Here is a 23,960-nt window from a genome sequence, read left to right as displayed (position 1 = left end):
TGAGTGTAGATGTGAGTCTCTAAGGAAACGAAGCTCTCAGTGGTGCCTCACCAGCAGTAGTGTGAATGGAAGCAGAGAAAATAGATGAAAAGGAAGAGCATGGCCTCTGGACTAGCACCCTTTATCCTGCCAATCCCGCAGTAGGAGAGGTGGGAGGAATTGCAATCATTTTTCTTTTTCTATTTCATAATAGCATCAACTTTATAGTCACAGATTGATTTTTAATAATTACTATAACTCCTAACATATACAAGGCCTGGGCATGAGTATACATGGAAACCTAAACTAGAGGAGAGCTCTATCCCCTCCCACCTGCTACTGCATTCTGCATGGCAAGGGACTACCAACCATTTGTCTAGCCTCCATCTACCACTGCTCCCCCCACCCCAAGACAGCCAAACCGTTAGGAGTACTGACCCAAGGAAGAGGCCCAAGTTGGCCTTGGAAGTGGGCTTCAGGCCATCTGGACAGCAAATCTCTAGAAACATTTGCTCTTAACCACTCACTAAACTGTACTGCCTTAGATAATGGGCAAACTCATAATGGTTTGAAAAAGAAGATGCACATGTTTTAAGGCCATGCATGTTTTAAAGCTTCTCAAACAATGTGCACGAGAATCATCAAGGATCTTGTTAGAATCCAGATTCTGAGTCAGTAAGTCTGGAGTGGGTCTCCGTATTCTGCATTTCTATGCTTGTTTACTACTTGTCTGTGATGCTTGTCTGTAGACTACACTTTGAGTAGCAAGGTCAATGTGAATATCACTGGTTTCAGTTGTGTATGGGAGTGTTTGTGTGTGTCCATGCTGTTACTCTGGGGTGGGAAATATAAATAGTGTGTGTAAAAAGAAAAAACACATGGTAAAGTAAGTTAAAAAGACATAGCTTTTAGATTTGTCATTATTTAAGATTCTTCTCTCAGGTGATGTCCCAGATAACAGCCTTTCACACCTGTTCCTCCTCCATATTCATTTATCAGTGATGTCACCATGTCATATCTTTAACCGGGCTCTCAAGTGTTGCTTTAGCAGCCTTCTAAAACCCTACAGGTTTCTAAGATACATATTAGAGCCAAGGGAAGACTAAATGTCTCCTGGTATAGAAAAGAGGTATTGATTAGTTTTAAACAGCTGTCATCTCTGAAATGTTTCTCTCTAAATCATCTTCTGCTTTCAGCAAGCTTTCATATGTTGCTTTCTTGGACGGATGCTGCCCTTGGTACCCTTCTAACTACTCATGTTAATTGTGTCCTGTGGTATGGAACTAATACATGTTTAAGAATATCTCCACTCGCTAAAAAACCACTTGGCTTAGAGAAATTTTACTCTGGCATCTTCTCTGCCATAATAACTATTTTTCCTTGTATTGAGCAAAATTCAACTGCATGAAGGACAATGATGCTGCGGGCTGCACTGCTAAAAGCAGCTTTGAAAGCTGTCATAAAAGTTATCACTTGTCATTTTACCTAGATGAAATGCAATCCAAAGTGTATGTGTTTTCAGTAGCAACTTAATCTCAATTATCGAGGTCCCTGGACGTGTAAAAAATGACAATTTTTTTTTTTTTTTGCAGTACGCGGGCCTCTCACTGCTGTGGCCTCTCCCGTTGCGGAGTACAGGCTCCAGACGCGCAGGCCCAAAAATGACAATTTAAAATGTTAGCTTTTTTTTTTTAATTTTATTTATTTATTTATTTACTTTTGGCTGTGTTGGGTCTTCGCTTCTGTGCGAGGGCTTTCTCTATTTGTGGCAAGCGGGGGCCACTCTTCATCGCGGTGCGCGGGCCTCTCACTATCGCGGCCTCTCGTTGCGGAGCACAGGCTCCAGACGCGCAGGCTCAGTAGTTGTGGCTCACGGGCCTAATTGCTCTGTGGCATGTGGGATCCTCCCAGACCAGGGCTTGAACCTGTGTCCCCTGCATTAGCAGGCAGATTCTCAACCACTACGCCACCAGGGAAGCCCTAAAATGTTAGCATTAAAGCAAGATTACATAATGGAAAATTGACTGGTGTTTAGGATTAACATCAGTATTTATCCTAAAAGCTGGTGTTTTTAGGATAAATATATTTCTAGATTGTGTTATTCTATATTTTTTAAAATAAAATGTGAAATATTCTACTGAGTATTGGACTAAACCTCCCCCTGAGAATTTATAGATTATTAACTGCAATGGCAGCTTTCTTGTTAGCCATGATCAAAGTGATTTGGGAATGTCTAAAAACATGTGAAAGTTGATTACACATTTTATTGCTGGCACCACATTGACTGGCCACCCATATGATGAGCAATTCTAACTATGGACTAGTTCCAACTAGCCTCAGGGAAAGAGCACACTGAGTTGAGACCTTTAGAAAGCATTTATTTGCTTGCCCCATTTAATCAAGTGACTTTTATAATTTTCCGGCTTTTAGCCTTATTTATTTCACATAATGAGAAAGAAAAGTATCTTATTTCTGGCTTTCAAAGAATATCCACCGTTTAAAATTTCATTTCAAGATACAAATCTCTACCTTTTTCAAGAAATGTATCTGTTTTATTTTTCAATGAGACAGAAGACATACTTAAACAGAAGAATTCTAACTAATCTTTTCTTTTTAATTATTATTTATTTTTATTAATTATAAATATATATAATAATATATATATAATTTAATATATAAATTTAATATATAAATTTAATATATAAATATATAAATTATAATATATAATTTATATATTTATATTTATTATTAATTATTATTTATTTATTTTTGGCTGTGTTGGGTCTTCGTTTCTCTCACTATCGCGGCCTCTCTCGTTGCGGAGCACAGGCTCCAGACGCACAGGCTCAGTAGTTGTGGCTCACGGGCCTAGTTGCTCCGCGGGCATGGGGGATCTTCCCAGACCAGGGCTCGAACCCGTGTCCCCTGCATTGGCAGGCAGATTCTCAAACACTGCGCCACCAGGGAAGCCCCTAACTGATCTTAAGTAACAATATTTGTCAAGTCATACCTACCTCTCAAAATCCTATTCATTTTTCATGACCCAGAAAAATCCCTTCTCTTCCAGGAAGCCTCTATTTCACTAGTCAGAATTATTCTCTCATTCTTCTGTACAATAGAATTTATGCACATCTAACAATATGTCTATATTATATATAATCTTTGTGAAGTGCAACTAGATATGTGTGCTTCTAGAAGGAACAAAAATCATTATTGATTATTCATTTAATTTATTTAACTTTAAATTTAAAATTTTATTTAAATTTATTTTCTATTGTTATTTTTTTAAGAGCCTAACCCAGTGCTTTCTAATAATAGTGGTGTAGTATATAATGTTTGAATTGAACCTTTATAATTGTCAAAGACCATGGATGAATGCACTGTGGGGTGATCCACTTTATTCATTAAGATCACCAAATCATCATATTGACCTTTTAAGAAATGACCCATGGTAAATGATTTTATAAATTATTAAGGCCCTGGAAACATTTCAAAATTTAACATTTAAATACAATTTAGATAAAATAAAATCACATTTTAAAATACATTTTATATCTAATGGAACTTTATTTCTGTATTTTTAAAATACAGAAATTTAAAAAAATTTAATGGTGTTTTTCTTATTTTTAAATTTCACGCATTTACCTCTCTTGCCTTGAAAATAAATAAAATTACGTATACTTAATAGATAGGTCACGGAATTTGTATTGCTGGTATGTCAAGATGTATTTGTGCTATACTGTATTAGCCAATCTACCACATAATAAAGAATACACCTAATTATCATTTCTCTATCCTGTTTGCTATTATAGGAAACTAAATAAGACAGGCCAATAGAAAATCAGAGCCAACATTAAACAATGCTTATCCTCTGGCTCCAGTTTCAATTTTTAATATTTGCAGTAAATATATAGGTTTTTCCTTTTCTGCTTTCCTTTTTCTCTTAATGGGTAACATTGGCAACTTTTCCAGTTTCCCTGTTTTTAAGATTGTTAGCAAGTCCATAGACATCAGAGAAAATACACTCCCTGGAGAATTAGAACTCAAGAAATGGTATAATTATAATCTACCCCTCCAATCCAGGGAACTATTTTACAGTGGCATTGAGAGACTTTCAGATGGAAAAATATCAATTAGTCATTTAAATTCAGGCACAGAATTCAGCAAAACTTTGGTTTACTAACAGGTTCTATCACTTACTAGTTGACTGACCTTGAGAAAGTTACCTCATTCTTTTAGATTTTTTAGATTTTAGATTCCCTAATCTGAAACAATGGAAATGACAATAAGGTCTACCTTCTGGGTGGCTGAAGGACTCTAATGCATGTAAAACCCCTACCACTGTGCCTGACATAGAGCCCATCCTGAAACTGAGCTTGCATGGTGTGGTGGTTCTCATTCCTGAGAGCCAGACCCTACCATCCATCAGCTAGTCAGGCACGTGAGTTCTGGAGCCTGTGTGTCTCTTCAACGCTCGTTTCTGTTTTTGTTTACTCTCAGGCAAAAGGGGACACCACATTGTAGCAATTAGGAGTGAAAGTGGAGAACCCTTAAATTCAGGGAAAAAAAATCAAAGAAAGACTTAGTCGCTAAATCTTCTAGAAGGAAGGAGGAGAAAGAGGAGTTAAAGCTTGATGGACTGAATTTTGAATGTACTTTCTTAAAAGGAATTTTTATGGTAAGGGACAATGGAAAGATACCAAGTTATAATACAAACCTAAGGGCAGGCCTCATGGAAATCAAAGAAAGTGACACTACAGGCACATTGTAGAGTAAGGGAATGTTTGAAAAGAGAGGGCTATGTATTTACCATTTTGCTTGATCTACATATCAAAAGCATCCTCCAACTGTATATAGAAGGTCCAACAGGAAAATGTTTCATATGAAAAATTAAAAGATAAAATAAAATAAAAAAGAAAGAAAGAAGAAAGTGCTGGAGGCCACGTCATTTTTTTTTCATCCTATTTCTTTTTCACAGATTTCAGGCCAGGTGTGAGTAGCTCCTGCAAACGAATAACTTCCCAAATCACCACAAAAGCAACAGAAGATACTGGGAAATAGAACAATCCACCATACTAAAATGAGATAATCTAACAGAGAAGCAGAAATGTCTGAGGAAAATTAACTGCCCTGAGCACTTAATAATTCAAACTAAAAAGAGCACAACTTTTTTTTCCATCTAAACCTGTTATGTAATAAAAGTCCGCTGCGATTGCTAGGAAAAAAGAAACCTTAGCTCAGCTAACTTTAGAAATATTTTTATTTGATAATATATTTCCCCAAATATTTTGAATCAGTAATATTGAAAAATTGAAACTCAAATCTGCAGTAAATGGAAGTCAAGTGATTAGCTATTTGAAAACCTGTATTACTCTATCCACGTATTAGGCCTCATATCTAGCAGACTCCTTCATGGCAAAAATTATTCCTTAGCAAAGAGATGTCCATTTTTTTTTTATCACAAACTCTTAACAGTTAATAGAAGTTTTCTGTTTTTGTGGTTGCTGTTTAGCAGAAAGAAAAAAAAAAAATTGTCCAGGCATTTAACAAGAACCAATAAACAGTTTAAGGAAAAAAATGATTTCATTCAAAATGAAAGTTTTACATTTGTCATAACACAATCAAATTTATGATTTACCTTGATTCAGAAATCTATATTAGGGCTTTAACAGAAGGAATTCATTAATGCTACCTGAGGATTGTGGCAATTTGTGGAGAACACAATGACTAGAAGAAGACTTAGTTTCCAATCCTGACTCAATTATATTCTGGTTGTGACAATGGACAACTGTCTCCCCGTTCCTGAGCTGTATATAAAATTAGAATAAAACTACCTATTGTCTATGTCACATTGTTATTGTGATTTGAATAAATTAACATGGAAAAATAACTCAGTACAGTTCCTGAAAAATTTGGAGTGCAAGAAAATGTTAGTATCATTTCCCAGTAAGAGCATCACCATCTAGACAAATGTTCATGTTGTCTCTCTCACATGCTGTATTAGTTTTCAAGTCCTGTCATTTCTACCTCGTAAATATCTCTCAATTACTTCTTTATCTTCTCTTGCACTTCCCAAATAAAGGCCCTCATTTCCTTATGCCTTAAGTAAAATAACGGCCATGTAATTCATCCTTACTTACAGACTCAACTACTGTCAACCCATTCTTTATGCTGAATTTTCTTTCTAGAGAATAAACGTAATCGTATTATCCTTCTCCTTAAAACTCTTCATGACTTCCTGATGCCCATAAAATGAAATTTAATCCCCCTAGGGTGATACAGAAGAGCCTTCATCATTAGTAGTTCAACATCATTTTCTATCTTTATCATATACCCTATGTAGTAGACACACTATACCATCCTTTTCCCAGGACTTCTATCTTTGCACTTGCTGTTCCCTTTGCCTATGATCTATTTCCCACACTCTGACAGTGAACAGCTATTCATCTTTAAGACACAGCTGAAATGTCACCTCCCACATGTCGCCTTCTCCGAGCACACAGGAAGAATTTATCATTCCTCTAGGGCTTATATCATTCCTTTAGGACTTATTTCCATGATACCACACCATATTTTATTAATCACTTGTTGACATGTCTGTCTCTACACAGGACTATGAGCTCCTCTGTATAGCATAGAGCCAAGAATATGGTAGGTAGTATTTGATAAATATTTACTGAATTAATGATTGAGAACAATAACAATAAATCAATGATGTTACAGTGAGTCTGCTCATGAATTAATGTGTCCCAAATTTGCAACTGGCGTTTTATTTTTACTGAATATTTGAAGCCTCTGTCCACACAGGGAAACAAAAGAAATGAAATCAAGATCATTATTTAGGGAAGTCTACAAAAAAAAAATACAAAAAAACTCAATAACAATAACCCCTTTGAGTCAATTATATTGATACTCCAGGCAAATGTATCTTTGGCCTAAATTACTGAGTTTAAATGTCTCAATTTACTCTGCTTGTTTAGACACATCATGAACACTGAGGTGTTTTTGTTATTCTCAGAAAGTACACATTTTAGATAATCTATTCTTTCCCTTGGCATGCGAGCACAAAGGAAAGCAGAAGATGCATGCAGCAGCAACTGACTTTTGTAAAGGGCCTCGTCACTGACTCTCAGAGAGTTCTCGTTCAGCACACTTTGTACCTTGGTTCCCCCTTCTACAAAAATGTACTGGCTTCTATCTTCAGGATGCTTTGGATTTAATGAGAAGATTCAGTGGTGATCCCATTTTTTTTTTTTGTCAAAAAAAATAAGAGAGAAAAGTAAAACATCTTGGTGTATAATGTAGGGATCCAGCTTCAGTAATTAACTTCAGTTAGTGCCTAGTATAGTGCTGCTGACAGTGAATACATGTTCCTTGCTGGTGATGAAATACTATATATAAGAACCTGTGTTTCTGGTTCTTCACTGTCATAAAGCTGCTATTATTTGGCATTTATTAGGTACCCACGAGGCATAAACATGACAAGTAGAAAACACACAGTCCCTAACCTCTAAATTACAAAAGACAGATGCACAGGAAAGTAGGTGGACCTCGAAATTGTTTCCAAATGAGGATTTAGAGACTAGGAAAACTGAAGGGGGGCAGGATGGGGTGGACAGGAGTGTTAGGAAATGGGAGGTGTAAGGAGTTAGTGTTCTCATAAAAGGAATAGGGTTGGTGGTCAGGCCAACTTCCAGAAGCCTAGGAGTGAACATGAGAGATCCACTGGTGATAATGAAGAATCCAAGGGAATAAAGAGGGAAGAGTGTTTTTCTGTGGCTCTTTGCTATTAGGGGCAGTTCTTGTAGCTTCTCTGATTGGCAATAAGTGAAAAATCATGATTCTTTTAAAGTAAGATACTCCCAAGCTAAATGAATGGTTTAGCCATTTACCAGCCTCAGTTTCCTCATCTTTAAAATGGAACAACAGCACTTCAAAGAATTGACCTAAGAAGATGAAGCATGTGAATGGCCCACACTGGTACCCTGTACATAGTTTAGGAAGCTAATCCAGAGTCCCTGGAATCTTAGTCTGCTGTTCCAATCTCTGATGTTGCAGGCTTCCTGCTTTTTTGCTTTCTCCTTCTTCTGTTTGTCAAAGGAGTAAGATATTTTCTAGAAAGAGAAGATGAAGTTTAAACAAGCAATATTGGTTAGTAAATATGTAGACAGAATTTATGTTAATGCTAAGGCTCTGTTTCCAACTGAATTTGGGGCCAGGGAGATTTTTAACCTAGTTAGTCATTTCTTTTTAGCAGTCATTAGATAGAGACCAAAAAAAATCACAGTGGGAGCCTTGTAAAATGGTTCTTGGGGCCCTCAAGGGCATTTCTCTCAGTCTTTTCAATAACAAACCTGGTCTATATTGTAAGTCTTTTTTTAAAAAAATTTATTTTATTATTTTATTTTTTGGCTGCCTTGGGTCTTCATTGCTGCACGTGGGCTTTTCTCTGGTTGCGGTGAGCGGGGGTTACTCTTCCTTGCAGTGCATGGGCTTCTCATTGCAGTGGCTTCTCGTTGCGGAGCACGGACTCTAGGGCATGGACTTCAGTAGTTGTGGCGCACGGGCTTAGTTGCTCCATGGCATGTGGGATTTCCCCGGACCAGGGCTCGAACCCATGTCCCCTGCATTGGCAGGCAGATTCTTAACCACTGGGCCACCAGGGAAGTCCTGTAAGGCTTATTTATAAGGAGGCTTTCAGGCAATTTCACACTGCTTTTCTCTGATGCAGCCCCCAAAAAACATGTAAACCCAAAGGATTAGTAGCGACTTAAAGGGAAAATAGTGTAAAGTTACACCATGAACCGAGGGCAGTGCCTTGATGCACTGTTCCCTTGGGCTCCTACAGTGAATGAAACTTATCTAAGTGGCCCAGTCCACTACCTCACTGCCAGATCCTCAGCCCTTTGTTACCACGGGCACGAGAATTGCTCGATCTCAGGGGGCAGCCGCATCTGTAATGACCTGCATTGTAGAAACACACAGGAGTTCACTATCTAGGAATAAAAACTTAAATCTCCTTTTATATTTCTTTGTTGAGAGTTGCAAGCAGGACTGTGTACGTAAACAAAATGTTTATTCTGGCAATGTTGCTTTCATAGGAGATTCAGATACATCTATTGAGTAGGGCAGCAGCCTGAAATGGAAATGAAATGGGAACATCATCTGAGGGCCATGTAGAAGTCTTGAAAAAGACTGAATATTCCCCCAATGCAACCATTATGTGGCTGGCATACTTACATTGATGATCTCATCAGACCAATAATTAATAGTGTGAATTAGGCTAATGAAATCAGATAGGCTAATGAAAGGCAGCCTTCTACTTGTTAGCACTGTTATTTACTTCATTATTTAATCTCCAACAGAAACTGAATTTGCTGCTCCAGATCTAATTGAGCCTATTTGACTTTGAAACATTGTTTTAATTGTTCTGAAGATCCTTTAAGAAGGTGTAATTGTGAAAATATTAAGAAGCTATACAGCACATGCAACACCAGGAACACAGATCAAATCAGAACAACTGTCAGCATTTCCTGCTCCTTTGATAGGACTAAATTGCAAGCAAAGGAAATGATGAAGAGGGATTTTTTTTTTTTTTCAAGGCTGGGACTTTCGAAAAGCAGAGATTCTCCATCTCCAAATGGCAGCTTCTTTAATTTTTGACACACATAATTTAGTAAATAATTAAACTGTAACATCTTTCTGTCCAAGGGTAAGCACTACAAGTATGATCTAGAAAAGTTAATGGGGATTAAGTTTGAGCCATTTGGCCTGTAGAACAAAGCTGTGAAGGCTTGACCTGGAGATGGACTGGGGAAGATCGTATCTTCTGATGAGCATGCACGAGCTGCCACTGTCTTAAATCTGCAAGAAAAGGGTGGATGTGAATCTCATGCGATTTAGTTTTGATTTGAGGCTTCTTTCCAAAGAAAGCTTGAGAATCTGCAAAAGGAATCAAGGGCAAAGGAAGCATGTGCTTCCCATCCTTTTTCCCATTAAGCAGCATGTGGATAAGGGGAGCCCCTTACAAACTGGAACTGTCTGCAGCCCATTCCAGCGACTTCATTTGTTCTCATGTCTTCCGTTTGAATGCAAGTGCCGAAAAAGAGACAGGAAGTGTGCATTTGTGAGTAAGGGGTTAAACCCAGCAGGATGTGTGGTTAAAATTACAGTATATTTCCTGTTTGATAATACTGGATCTATTTTGAGATTACTTATCAGTTGGTTATTGTGCTAATAATTGCCATTAAAATTAATAGTACATTTTGGGAATTAGGCAAACTAACAAGTTTGCTTTTACACAGAGCTTTCCAAAAGCAATCTGGGTAACTTGTTTCTGGAATGCAGCTGTGTAAGTTTTCATTAACATCTTGCAGGTGGAGCCTAATTTTAGTTCGGCCTTGAGAAGGGGGAATTGTTTTCCTTATGATATGCACAGCACCACAACAGCAGCAAAGCAGGTGGGGCTTTGCTAAGCACTTATTTACTTTCCTGTTTTTAAAAAACAGATGATTCATATCGTTAATCATGCAGTTTCTATTTGATTTTCACATGTCTTTAACAGAATAGTCTGGAGTACATTTGACCTACAGTTACTCAAATATGAAACAAAAGCAACGAAATGGAAAATGACAAGAAAATGAGCAAAGAATCCTAAATATAGTGGAGGAGAAGCCAGTGAATGAAGTGAAGTAAAATTTAGAAATACATCTGTTTGGCTACAAAAGCATTTTAAACAGCAACCTTCCAGATTCTAGTTTGGCAAATTGAAATTGGCTCCGTTAGGAAGTTCACTATTTATTTTCTGCCATTGCAAGGAGGAAACTATTAGGGGAAGGAAGCCGTTGCTGGGAAGAGGAGAGTGCAGGGGTCAGAAAGGACAACTGAGATGCGGATTGTTCTCTTGCAAGTCCTTCCCTCGCCTTTGAATCTCTGGGAATGACTGGTAATCGGTTTAAATTTTAGGTACAAGGAAAAAACATTTTAAAGAATCAGAAGGTGATTAATGACAGTAATTTCTCATTTAATTTGTTTAGGAAATATCTTAAGCTTTACGTTAAGCTTCCAGGACACAAACCCCATACCTGGGGTATGTTTAATGTGTTTCAGCACAGTGAGCCTACTGTGTGTGTCTCTTTGGATGCGAGGACAGTGTGATGTGGCCATAATACGTCTGCGTGTCATCTGGCTTAAACAAGCGCCTTTGAATGCTTCTACCCTGTGGGGTGTGCATGAAAATTCCATCACCTCCACAGAGAGGGGGCAGCTCCCTGTGCATATTTGTTCCTTTCAGATCAGTCTCTCGGAATGGATGGCATTTGTGATTATGCTGTATACAAGTCTGTTGTTCTAAACCTTTTATTGAAAGCCCTCTTCTGGACCTTGAAGGTCACCACTCAACGGCTCTCCCTCTATGAAAGTTCCTAACGTGGGACACAGGTTTGTCCATGAATGTGCTTCAGGGTCTTCATGAACAAGCTTTCTTGTTTTGTTTGTTTGTTTGTTGCTTGATGTGAATGTGCGCTTTTTTCTCATGAGTCCATAGCTTTCCTTGAATTCCCAAAAGGATTTATAACCCCCCCAAATCTTAAGAATTATTGCCTTATACAGAATGTTTTCAAATACTTTCTTTAATGAAAAGGAAATACAGTAGTTTACTTTGGCTAATGATTATAACTAAAATATAGGATTTGTCAGCCTTCCTCACATAGTGAATCTTAGTCTGACTTAGGACTAAGTTTACATTATAAGTGTGCCTCCTTACTTTTCCTGAGATATAATACTTCTTTCCTTATCTCTAACCTGTAACTATGCTAAATGAGCATCTAAGAGGATATTAAATTTTTAAGATTTGTTTCTTTACTCAACATAGATTTATGAAGTGCCTATTATACTAAAGGTACTTCTGGATTTCAGAAATATACAACACAGTCTCTTTCTTTAAGAAGTTCCCAGACCTGTGGCAGAGACACTCAACTAGGAAAAGAGACTCAATCAGTTGATCTGTTTGTAGAAGGGGAAGATGTTATGTGAGGCCTCAGATTTGCAAAACATATTGCACATCCTCATTTTGCGATGTAAATGCAAAAGTTAATGACCGAGACCCCTGGAGAATATAAGAACCATACCACAACCAAACCTATTGTTTTGCCATTCCATTCCACCCACCCCAGATGTGGCTGGAGAAGGGGCCTTGTAGGTGACAGAATAAAGGGTTGAAACTTCAGAAATGACTCCCAGGAGTGGAATGGGAGGAAAGGTCATCAAAAGCCAAGAAAGAAGTTTGTTTGAAGCTAAGGTTAAGTGTTTTTGATTGATTTGATCTTACAGATTTCCTAAAGCTCCATCAGACTGTGATTTTGCAACTCTCTTGAGGGTAGTCCTACTGGAGTTTTCACAAACACAATGCCCTTTTGTTTTCCCAATAAGATCCAGTCTTTGGATGAGATCTATCTCTTGTAGATACCTGAAACTCAGACTCTGTTTCTTCCATTCCCCAACATCTGAGGCTCTTCTAATTCTGTCCCAAATTTTTCTTTGATTCCCACTTATTCACAAAAATAAGAGGACAAAGAAAAAGGGAAATAAGTTGATACCGAGCAAATGGAGTAGTACTTCCAATTCTCTCTCACTGTGACCCAGACTACCAACAGCAGATGCCATAGATTTGATCTTCCCAATATTCAGTTTGCTTTTAGCCTCATTCAGAATGTACAATTCAGTACCCCACTTCTATTCATCATGAAATCCAGGACTGTCTTGGAGAGGATGAAATGGAGTTGCCACCCTATTTCCAGGAAGTATAAAAGGTGGTTTTGGCTATCTATACAGAGGGCTCAGTTTTTGAATATTCCTAATTAAAAATCACAGAATTGGCAACCTGCCCTCTTCATTTCTAGGTTTTCCATTTCTTTGTAAATTTTTCCTACACTTCTCTCTAGGCAAACCTACACTTTTCCTGCTGAGATACCTTAAGACATAAAGTAAAATGTCACCTACAGGAAACATGTGATTCATTTCACTCTTGCTGGTAGGTACATTCAGAATTCTACTTCAAGAGGGTTTTTTTTTTTTTTCCCATTTTTAATCTAAACCTTATTGGGCTGCCTGCAGTGAAAGCCTCAACCATAGATCCTGAAATAAAGTCTTTACAGAAGCACTTAAAGAAGACCTGGTTATTCTGGTGCTGCTTCTGAAGAAGTTCCAATCAGCAGCAGGGTAAAATTTATGGGAGGCTTATGAGATTTTTGGTTTCTTAAAAGAGCACACATGCCACAGAGAATCTGAATATATTCTATGAAAATTGTACAGACCTCTCAACCAGCACAGGAACATGCACAGAAAATCTGAGAGGTCACTGTTTGTCAGGACCACACTAAAATCATTTCAGACAAATGAAATAAATCCTGTTTAATGACTTAAAAGTTAAAGAGATTCTGCAAGTTCAGTTGGGGAGCTCTGCCAACATCTAATTATTTTTAGTTCTAAGATCCATCTTTAGTATTTGTTGGTATCAACTCTGCTTGTTTTGTTTAGCTTACAAATTGGGTAAGGAGAAACAAAACTTTGGCCAACAACTGTGTAAGTATAAGAGAATCTCTACTTTGTAGAAAAGAAATAATAATTTAAAAATAGAGAGTATTTTGATAGCTCATACCAGTATGTTTGGGTAATGTCCACTCTTAGTTTTCTTTTTTAGACTTTTGATTATCCAAAGTTATGTAGGCCAAGGCAAAATGGCATATATGCATAATCAAATTAGATAAAATATTTTATTTTATTTATTTATTTTTTTGCATTAAGCGGGCCTCTCACTGTTGTGGCCTCTCCCGTTGCAGAGCACAGGCTCTGGACGCGCAGGCTCAGCGTCCATGGCTGACGGGCCCAGCCGTTTCGTGGCATGTGGGATCTTCCCGGACCGGGGCATGAACCCGTGTCCCCTGCATCAGCAGGCGGACTTTCAACCACTGCACCACCAGGGAAGCCCAGATAAAGTATTTTAAAAGTGTTTATACCTATCCTACTGCCAAAGGAAGAGCCAATGCTCAAATAACTTGAGTCAGGTGGGATAACAAAGGTACCAACTAACCTTCACCTAGCAATAAACAATGTTGGACTGATTCCTTTGATGTCAGGTTATGGTACGCCATGCTCTTTTTGGATTAGTGTTAGATAAAGGCAAAGATGGGGAAGAGTAAGTGAGACACAAATCAGCTTATTGAAAAAACAAGAATTGGTGACATTAATAATAATACAAATGATATTTTAATTGCTACAGCACACTAATTCTCTACATATTTATCTGCAAGATGATTTGATCTTTCTAATAATCTTTCTGAGGAAGATAGAGCAAGTGTTATTTTATAGAATAGAAAGTTAAAATAAGGGGTTGTAGAATGGTAACATGGTTATTTGTTTTTTCCTAGTATAATATTTAATAAAACATTAGATTAGTTGTCAATACTTTAAAAATTGGAGATTTCACATTAAAAAAAACAACTGGATATCTGACTTATATAGTAAAGTTGAAAGTTCTGGTACCACTGGATAACACTGGGCCCTTATCCCGCATAGCAGCATACTACTACTACCTCCTATTGCCTTATCCCCAGTCTCCTCACTCATTAATCTTTACTTGCTTGGCCTTTTTAGGCAATTGATTTCTGCACTTCTGGTGTAAAAGAACTTTCATAAGGCCATGCCTTGAGGTCATGACGGAGGTAGGCCTAAAGTGCAGTTCTGCTACATCCTTTTATCATAAAATGTTCACAGCAGAATGTGTGGCTACATGTCCATCTCTTCTCCCCTCCAAGAACCTTTTGCTCCAACGTACTTCTCACAGTTGCCCAAGAGGGCATGTGTCCCCATGTGATTGGAGCTGTTCCTGGTACTATTCATACTGTCCACTAGCTACTCTCCCTTTTCTTGACTAAACCTTAATCCTAGTGCTTCACTCGAAGGTCCCCTGCTCTCTGCAGCCATCTCAGAGCCCACCTGCAGCTTCCCACCCCTTCACATGCCATCATTTAGTTAGTCTGTCATTAATTTAATAAATGTCAGATGAATGAATTGAAGAGAGGAAAGAGTAGTAGTATGCTAACACATGAGTCTGCACTTGACTTACTCTTCTCCCCAGGTCTATGCTAGGGTAAAAAACATTACAGCTTCCTTCTCTGTTTAAACTATGGGTCAGATCACTTAATAATTAAGATTTTGAGGAGAATGGCACTGAGCCACATCTATCAGAGGTAATGTGGGCAAGCTTTGGCAACTTCTCTTTGAGGTAATCCAACAAGAAGATTGCTGATTCGGTATTTTTAACTTATTTATTTATCAAAAACGCACCTTGGGGCTTCCCTGGTGGCGCAGTGGTTGAGAGTCCGCCTGCCGATGCAGGGGACACGGGTTCGTGCCCCGGTCTGGGAGGATCCCACGTGCTGCGGAGCGGCTGGGCCCGTGAGCCGTGGCCGCTGAGCCTGCGCGTCCGGAGCCTGTGCTCTGCAACGGGAGAGGCCACAACAGTGAGAGGCCCACATACCGCAAAAAAAAAAAACAAAAAAACAAAACAAAACACTCCTTGCTTGAGCAGAGAAACTCATGTTTCTTTAGCACTTTAGTTTAGCAAGCAGGGAAAACACTAATTCAAAGTCTAGAGAAGGCAGTACTCTGCTTTCCCCCAGCAGGGGACAAATTGGTGCCTGGCAGGGAAAATTATGTGTTGAAAAATAATGAAGAAAAGATAAAGAGTAGCCCCAGTTATTGATTTGTTCCACGAATGTTCTTTAACACCTACTATGTTCCAACCCCAAGCTAGGCCCCGGAGATAAGTAGGTATGCAAATAAAGAGGTGCAGTGGGTATTTTGGGCATATATAGGCATCTGTGCAGAGTACGGGGTGTACAAAGAAGTCAGTGGTCAGCTGTGCCCAAAGAAATCAACAAAAGTTCCATAAATAAGTTGGCCCTTGAGCTGAGTCCTAATGGACACAAGTATATTTTATACTCAATTTGAATAGGATATTAAGGACCATTTAGCATGACAAAATAAATTAGGAAGCTGAATTTCTCCTTCATGAGGGTATAGATGATATGAAAAACACTTAAGAACATAGTGGGCGCATAAAGAAAGCACACATTAGATGCAAAATAAGTTAATAGAGGTAGCATAGAGTCTGCAGACTCTACCTGAGTTTCAATCCTAGCTCAATTATTTGCTTAACAGTGTGTCCTTGGACAAGTTGCTTAAGTTCTCTATGCCTCAGTTTTTTCCTCTGTTAAAGGGAAATGATACTATCATCTACTTCATAGAGTTGTGGTAGTAATAAATGAAAAAATTTATGTAAAATGTTTAGCACAATACCTGGCACATAATAATAAAAAAGTTAGCTATTAGAATTATTATAAGTCCAAATAATATTTTTCTTTGAAATAGCCAGCATCAAAGAAAGGCTTATATATTTCAAAACACTTATTAATGAAAAGTTAGATAATTAAAACAAAAAAGAAATCTCATACCTAATATACACTGAATCATTTATGTTTCAGTTTTGCATTTTATTCTCACTCATCTTAGATAATGAAACCAGATTCGGTCCCGTAATTGCCCTTCTGCAACTAACTGTTCAGTATTCAGTTTCTTAAATTTTTCAGCGAGGTTCATCTTCCAGCCGTAATGCATTAGCATAATACTACTGTGCTGATGCTTCCAACACTGCATATTACCAAAGAGAACCATTCTCAGCAACAAATTTTTACCTTCGAACAGTGATTTTTTATAAATTAATTTTTATTGGAGTATAGTTGCTTTCCAATGTTGTGTTAGTTTCTACTGTACAGCAAAGTGAATCAGCTATACGTATACATATATCCCCTCTTTTTTGGATTTCCTTCCCATTTAGGTCACCACAGAGCACTGAGTAGAGTTCCCTGAGCTATACAGTTGAACAGTGATTAAAATTGTGAATGTTAAATTTTCTGTTACATACACACACATATATGTATATCTCTTTTAATATAATCTATATTTTATCCATCAGAATTTATTATTTTTATTAACATATATTTATTTTATTAAAATATTTTAGAAATATTGAGTTAATAGCTCAATGTTCTTCTGGAAAAAAAAATTTTCTCAGCAAGTCTTTATTTCCTGCTAATTTTTTGGTTATTTCTATGAAATTCATATAAAACTGATACTTTAGTCTTTTCTAGGTAGAATGGAATAACATTTTCAAAAATCTTTCACATCTGGGGGACTCTACATTCTCTTGATAGCATACCTTCCTTTCTTCTACCCTTATCTATCAGAAATAATCTTTGGCCTCTCTATGTAATAAAAATCTATACTATTCTGTAAAAGAATTAATACTGCTCTTAAAAATACACTATAATAAAAGTACACTTAGGAAAAAGTCATATTAGTAGAAAATTATAAGATAAAGCCTTTAGTATTTTCTAATACCCACTCAAACTGAATTAATAAAAGTGCTCAAAAAAAGAAAAAACCCAGAAGCTATTTCCTCTTCTAAAAATATTTTTCATTTTACAAAATTGAGATCATTCACTGTATTTCCATCTTGAAGAAAAGGACCTTGTTCTATATTATCGTTCCAGTGTCGCCTCTTGGGTTAGCACAGTGCCGGGGCAGTGATATTTTGAGATTTGAGTGTAAGCAGCTTCAGAATTTCTCCCTGGCTGTAGTCCTGTGTTGTGCTCTGGGCTTTCTGCCATGTTCTTGGGCAACATCTCACACCACTACACTTTTCATATCTCTTCCCCTTCTTCCCACGGCCAAGTCTTGTTTCTCAGACTGACAAATTGTTTATAATTCATTATACAGAAATTTAGCTGTGTCTTTATCCAGTGATGCCCATCGGGCTATGCCCAAAAGGACTTGACTTTCTCCACTTGAATGCCTTGTCCAGATTTGCCTAGTTGTTTTCCCTAACAAAAGAACCATTCGTGTGTGATATAAGAATTGCTCCTCCTGAGAAGGCAAAAAATAGTGGTCTTTTTTCTTTTTTATAAAACAGGTTTGTGGAGCTTTTTTCCCCCTCCATTATGTAGATTTTTTTCAGCAAATACTTTTGAAGTGTGTCTTAAGTGTAAGACTTTGTGCAGAACAATTCAATCTTCACTTTACTTCCAATAAGTCCCATTACAAGAAGCGAACCCCAAGAAGGTGAAGCTGAGAGCTACATAAATATGCCCTAGTGTCCTCAGGAAAGAAAGAACTTCAGATGTATTCATGGAACCTACGCCAATTATTTTTGCGGTATCACAGAGAACGGGGCAGAATTAAGCAAACTGGACATGAGTCGACGCTGACCTGATTTTATTAGGAAAGAAAGAAAGATTCTGTGAACTGCAAATGAGTGAGTTTAACCTGAGTCCCTCGCGAAATTTAGACAGGATTATTAAAGTAAAAGTGAGCATTTTGAGAAGATGGCAATGACTATTAAGAATTAGTGTGGGTGGGCTCCCCTGGTGGCGCAGTGGTTGAGAGTCCGCCTGCCGATGCAGGGGACACGGGTTCGTGCCCCGGTCCAGGAAGATCCCACATGCCGCGGAGCGGCTGGGCCTGTGAGCCATGGCCGCTGAGCCTGCGCGCCCGGAGCCTGTGCTCCGCAACGGGAGAGGCCACAACAGTGAGAGGCCCACGTACCGCAAAAAAAAAAAAAAAAAGAATTAGTGTGGGTTCGCTAAGAACACAGCAACCCCAAGTACTCTAATTTACTTTTACTCTTCAAAAGAGAGTTTAAATTTGGTAAGTCTTTTAATCAAAGTACTCATACATTCTTAGTAGATAAGTTAGAGCTAGTTTATCATATGGTTAGGAAGTTTTAAAAAATGGCAGAATTACCTCTTTTGAGTATCTAAGTATGAACTTTAGAGTCACAGAGCTTTGGTGGTTCAGATTGAAGCCCTGCAACTTATCAGCTATGTAAATTTGTGCAACTTGCCTAAACTCCTGAACCTTAATCCCTTCAACTGTAACAAGGGCTTAACAACTATCTATATCACAAAGACATTGTGCTTCTTAAATGGCATAATGTACCTGACGTGCTTTTTACCTATACTTAAATAAGTGCTCAATAAAAATGATAGGTGTTATACTTTATTCTCACTAGCTAAGCTGATTGGTTTTCAATCTGAAGAGAGCTCTCTGAGAGGTACACTAGCACTTTTTTTTTTGCCAGTGATTTGAAGAAATAATAATAATTATTTTGGCAGTCTCCTTGCTATGCTATGGGCTTTTTTGGGAAAATGACCATGTCTTCTTGCTTTTGTTATCCTCACTGCCTGATTTAGTGCCTGACCCATAGTAGCCACTCAGACGTCTTTTAAAGAATGGCACAAAATGAAATATAGCAACCAAGACACTGGATAGCAAAATCAAGATTCCAAACTGCCACAAATAATTAGAACAATGGGCCAATACCAAAGATAAGCTCTAACATGGATGGATAGAAAGTCCATGATTTCAATCCAAAATATCAATTGCAACAAGAAGAAGTTGCAAGAGATTTGATTAGACAGAATTTGGTATGAAAAAATTTGACATTTTAGTTTCATAAAAGTTCAGCAACTAAAAATATGATAATGATACTAACCCCTCCTCAGAGTATGTTTCCTGCCTTCAGAAAATTCTGAATTGTTAGAAATAGAGTCCAGAACAAGGCAGGCATCCGTACCCATTTACTTTGCATAATTAGACCACATCTCAAGCAATGCATTCAGTTCTGATGCCACATTTCGAAGAGACGTGGACAAACTGGAATCTATCCAGTATGGGGAGAGGCCTTAAAAGCCATCTCATATTAGAATGATTAAAGGAATGTTTAAGTTGAAAAAAGAGTAGACTTAGGGAAAAAGGATAGTCATTTTTCAAATAGTTGAATAACTTTCATGTGGAATAAGGATTAAATTTATCCTCAAAACTTCATGAAGCTTCAGAAAAAAATCATACCAAAGAATGGACAATTCAGGAAGATATTGGTCAAATATAAGGAAGATCTCTATTTAACATGAGAATGGGTTGTCTTAGACTTAGTAATATATTCTCTTCAAAGTTATTTAATTTCAATTTATTTAACAAATGATTACCATTCACATTTATGTGCAAACCTGTATAAGCCCTGTTCAGAAAGGAAGGCTTCAAGAGTTTGCAGGTTAGTTGATTTATATCATTTACAATATCCACATCACAGTTAAAATGTACAGCTAAACATTTACTTAGCAAAAATTTATTGCATATCACTACACATCAATTTTATGCTAGATGGTGGGCAAGTTGAAGAAAAACAGTATTATATAGGACCCTGCTTTGGGTAGGATTTTGGACCAAACTTTGATATTTGAGAATAAATCAATCCAAAAAAAAAAAAAAAAAAAGCAAAACAGTTCGCTTGATTTAAATGTCATTGAGGAATTAAAGGGTCTGAGAAAATTAATATTCTACCACTTCCAGAGGACATTGATAAAGTGGGTAGAAATTGTAAGTCAAAGACATACCATTTATACATATTGAGACCCATATTTTCTAGACTTTGTTCTGATCATGTTACACTTACAATGATTAATAAAACATAAAATTTTGGCTGGTTTCTAAAATCCTGTCTTGCTATTTCCATACCTGAATTTCATTTATGCCTATTCCTATAAAAAAATATGTAGCCAATCAACTTTTTTTTAATACTACCATCAATTAAAAAATCATTGAGTACCAGCTATTCTACTACTCTGTAAAGAGGAAAAGCTTCCCTTTTCCTAAGATGTTTACAGAACATTTCTCCTATTATCCTTTTCTTTTTTTTTAACATCTTTATTGGATATCCTTTTCTTTTAAGAAAAAGTAAAAGAAGCATAACTATTTGATTTGCTATCAGAAAATTTAAGAGCAAAATGTACAACATATGCAGTGATGTTTGTTTTAATTATTTGGGGAATTCCAATTTTCTTTGTCTTTTGTTTTGAGAGTGCTTGTTTTTAAAAAGGTTAAAATATAGTAATTCTCTATGCTTAAAAAAGCTATATTTTTAAGGAATGAATATCACAAAGAATCTATTTTTGCTGAATGGTTAATTAGAAGAGGATCGTTTCTAAAAAGGAAGCAAACAGAAAGCAGTAGAACTGCCTGGTCCTGCTCAGTGCAGTCCAATCCTGAGTCAGCAAACAGGTATTTGCCAGTAGCAATGAGCATTGTGTACTACGATGACCTTACTGCTTAACTCGATACTGTTCCCACACCTCTATTAGTCGGGTCCAGTGCGTGGGTAACCCATGAAGTCACTGGGTACTTGAGTGAAATATCGAAAGCAATGAAAGTTGTGAAGGTTTAGAGACTGGTGGAACTGGCTACATGATCACAGCCACACCCACTCTTAAAGTGTACTTGGCAACAAAATTCATGCCAGTATGACACCTGTCTGCATAGGAAATTCATGACAAGACAGAAGGGCAGACTTCGGATCACGATAATAGTGTTGTGACTGTGATCTCCCCAGAGCCTCTCCGGGAAAGATACTCTTTTCTCATTGTATGACAATTGGAATTTGAAGGGAGTTTGCTAACTGATGTTCTGTGTGGACCCAGAAGTACTACCGATAAGGTAAGGGCAATTATATCTCTTGTGATCACTAGAGATAGATTATAAGGCGATTCCCTACTCAGTCTTCCCTCTCAAATGTAGATTGCTGAGGCAATCTTCTTGGCAGTGTATTTCAGGATCTTGAACTTGAGGGATAGAATTGTTTGGTGCCTGCTCTGAAAAGAGACATCCAGCCCCTGCAATAGCTGTCTGTGTTGTTTCTGGTTGATGGGATACAGAGAAATGGGGTGATGGTGAACTGCGGTTGAGTGGTAAGAAGTGATTTCAGAACAATGTGTCAAAGCAGATCATCTTCCAGGGCCCTACATGAAGACGGTTTTAGTAGCCACCTGTATTCGGAGATTTAAATTTATGAAACAGAATCGTGATGTTATCTTAATTGCTCTAAGGATGTCTCTTCAAAGAAATTGTCACAGAAAGAGTAACTTCGGAGGAACTGAGAAACCAAAAGGAGATGGCTTTACTGTGGAAAAGCTAAGGAAAGTCTTCTGCTCTAGAAGTTAACATTTACGGATCTCTTTGGCAAATAATGGTCTCTGTTTGATGAGGATTGAAAAAGTCTTAATCAAATCTAGTAGTCATTGCTGCTTCCTTCTCTCCTAATCTCCCTGATCCTGAATTATGAGATCCTTATCTATTAAAATAAAACAGCATTTGTTAAAGCCTTTTCAGAATTAAGACCAAAACCATCAAAACTAATTGTTTGCTAGTATCAAATAAACAGTTTTTTTTAAAGCTTGATGAATTGTTTGTAAGTGCTAATCAAGTGGGTGGAATCATAAAAGAGGGGAGGAAATGAGCTGAAACAATATATATAATTTGTTTGCATTATTATTTGAGATAATTACAAAGCAGGCATTCAAGAGCTATTTTTTATCTTTACACCAGAAAGGGGAAAATAGGGAGGAGAGGAAAAGCACAAGAACACATAGCCATTGTCAGCTGCAATCTAAAATATTTCTGGATTCACAATTGTCGAATATTAGCATTACTAAGAATGCCAGGGACAGAAGTGTCATGTTGAATGTAGAGTGATAACTTCATAAGAAGGCGAAGCTGAGGATATGACCAGTTTGCAGTCACAGAGAAATCAGCTTTAATTAATTTGAGTGCCAGCTCTGTGTATAATTACACAGCATGAGAGTTTGCATGCAAATGCGGAAATGCTGATTGTTCAAATACTTGTACTTGCTCATTAATACGTTGGGACTAAGCGGGGCTGGCAAGCAGACAGAATACAGCACACACAGTGCCTGCAGGCTAATTTGTATTATACTGTAGTTAGCAAACAGATTTCAGATGTTTCTCCTTTCTTTAAATAATAAGCACAAAAATATGTGCATAATTTTTATCTGTGACATACCTTGTTTTCTTCCTGATTAAAATAAAATGTTTTGGGCTTTTAAAGAACTGTCGAGGGTACACGAAACATTGCAATAACGCCAATTTGACGTCAGTAACGTTGTTACCAGTTACAGAATATTTCTATTTGACGTTTCATGTAATTATCCAAAATAGCCATTTTTTCATAATTGGTGAAACTATATTTTAAAAAGTTAAATTTATATGTAAATTCCAAGGAGGAATAAAGCAATGGTCACAGTTGAATTGCCTACTTGTGTATCAAATCTAGTATCTTGTGTCCAGCATCAGTGGCCAGAGGCTTCAGGGAAACGATTGATTTATTTGAGAAAGCACCTAATCCTAAAATGTACTGAGGTGAGATTTTCCATTCTGACCCCTGAATCTCTTAGCAGAGATCAGCTTCAACCAAATTCCCAGCTTCTTTCACAATACCCTAGGGAAAAAAATCTTCCTTAATCATAACCAGAAGAAAATATCTGATACTTTCTTCAGAAAGTGGTACAAGAATATAAGGAATTTACCTAAGTCCCCCAAATCTGCTATTACTACTACCAATGCTACTATTTCCTTGCCAATGCATTTAATACATTTTAATACATTTCAATTCTATTGTACAAATATGTATGGAGCACCTATTATTTGTCAGATGCTGCAAAGCAGAGGATATACAATAGTAAGCAAGGTACACAACAGACCCTGCATTTGCCATCTCCTTTCTCTCAGGGGTTGAATGAAGGAACCTAACTCGGTTTCCCTGGGAAATATATGCCATTAGCAATTATCACCTTGGAGAAGCCCACTTGCAGAAACTTGAATCTATGGCCTTCCACACACACACAGTTCTCCTGGACTTTCTGGGAGACTAATTCCCTCTCAGACATTTCTTCAACCCCATTCTTGTGTAAGATGAAAGGAGCTGCTTCCACCCCCAGGGCCAAATGGACACTGTAAAGGATATGTGAAACAGTCTATCAAGCAAGCTCCAAAGTTTTATAAGAATAGTTTGA

The 23,960-nt window shown here is 37.4% G+C and overlaps 1 protein-coding gene across 3 annotated transcripts in view; it reads left to right on the top strand.

The window, feature by feature from the left end:
• The first annotated feature begins 21,423 nt into the window (after positions 1–21,423).
• ADGRL2 (adhesion G protein-coupled receptor L2) overlaps positions 21,424–23,960 on the top strand; it is a 271,647-nt gene continuing 269,110 nt past the window's right edge. For all 3 annotated transcript variants that reach the window (XM_060139665.1, XM_060139667.1, XM_060139666.1), the window contains exon 1: positions 21,424–21,588. The gene's annotated coding sequence lies outside the window, so the exon portion shown is untranslated. The remainder of the gene's footprint in view (positions 21,589–23,960) is intronic.

The sequence above is a fragment of the Lagenorhynchus albirostris genome, chromosome 2 (assembly GCF_949774975.1).
Source record: "Lagenorhynchus albirostris chromosome 2, mLagAlb1.1, whole genome shotgun sequence".
Lineage (NCBI taxonomy): Eukaryota > Metazoa > Chordata > Mammalia > Artiodactyla > Delphinidae > Lagenorhynchus > Lagenorhynchus albirostris.
This window is presented reverse-complemented; position numbering and strand designations above follow the sequence as displayed.